At 43.0% G+C, this 1,383-nt stretch overlaps 1 pseudogene; it reads left to right on the top strand.

Moving 5' to 3' along the window:
• The first annotated feature begins 321 nt into the window (after positions 1-321).
• On the top strand, positions 322-1,383 carry LOC116907212 (annotated as a pseudogene).

Genomic DNA, 1,383 nt, shown 5'->3' with positions numbered 1-1,383 from the left:
ATTTCCTGAGGTCCTTGTCTCATAATGATAAGTCCGGGCATTTTATTTCTACCCTACAGGTCGTTTGAATGTATATTTCAAGGCATCTAATTTTGAATTCTTATTGAAGTCCTGTGTAGAAGAGCCTGTTTTTTCTCCTTTTCTTGGACGTTTTTCTCGTTTTTTGTTTGATTGTTTGTTTTTGGTTTTTTTGTTTGTTTGTTTTGGCTTTTGCCATATTCTAATTTGTGTGTTATTGTTTTATCTTATTTTATTTTCCATGGATACCTATTTGTTTTCCAATAAGAAACAGAAAGGCTATGGCTCTAGATGGGAGGGGAGATGGAGAGGAACAGGGAGGCGTAGGGAGCATGGTAGGAATATGTTGTATAACATTCGTTATCCTATTCCTTTCTCCTCCTTGATGTTGTCGAGGAAGCATCACTGAAAGCTCTCATCACCCTGCAGTCATGTCATAGAGTCTCCCAAGGAGCCAGAACAGCTGCACAAGCTCTGCATTGGAGGTCTGATCTTCAAAACAACACACGAGAGTCTGAGGAACCATTTTGAACCATGGGGAACATTCACTGACTGTGTGGTAATGAGAGATCCAAACACCAAGAGATCCAGGGGCTCTGGGTTTGTCACATACAACACTGTGGAGGAAGTGGATGCTGCCATGAATGCAAGACCACACAAGGTGGACGGAAGAGCTGTGAAACCTAAGAGAGCTGTGTCAAGAGAAGATTCTCAGAGACCAGGTACCCACTTAACTGTGAAGAAGATCTTTGAGGGTGGTATTAAAGAAGACACTGAAGAACATAACGTACGAGATTATTTTGAGCATTATAGGAAAATTGATATGATTGAAATTATGACTGACAGAAGCAGTGGAAAAAAAGAGGTGCTTTGCTTTAGTCCCACCATGACTCTGTGGATAAGATTGCTATTCAGAAATACCATACTGTGAATGGCACAACTGTCAAGTAAGACTCTATTGAAACAAGAGATGGCTAGTGCTTCATCCAAGCAGAGAGGTTGAAGTGGTTCCAGAAACTTTGGTGGTGGTTGTGGATGCAGCCTTGGTGGCAATGACAATTTTGGTCAAGGAGGGAACTTTAGTGGTCATGGTGGCTTTGATGCCAGCCATGGTGGTAGTAGATATGGTGGCTGGGGGATGTCTGTAATCGATTTGGCAATGATGGAAGCAATGTTGGAGGTGATGGAAGCTACAATGATTTTGGCGATTATAACAACCAGTCTTCAAATTCTGGACTGAGGAAGGGAGGAAACTTTGGAGGCAGGAGCTCTGGCAGAGGCCAGTACTTTGCTAAACCACGAAACCAAGGTGGCTATGGAGGTTCCAGCAGCAGCAGTCACTATGGCAGTGGCAGGAGGCTCTAA

This window comes from Rattus rattus, chromosome 8 (genome assembly GCF_011064425.1).
Source record: "Rattus rattus isolate New Zealand chromosome 8, Rrattus_CSIRO_v1, whole genome shotgun sequence".
NCBI classification, from domain to species: Eukaryota; Metazoa; Chordata; class Mammalia; order Rodentia; family Muridae; genus Rattus; species Rattus rattus.
The sequence above is the reverse complement of the archived record's forward strand: the minus strand, read 5'-3'. Positions and strand labels throughout refer to the sequence as shown.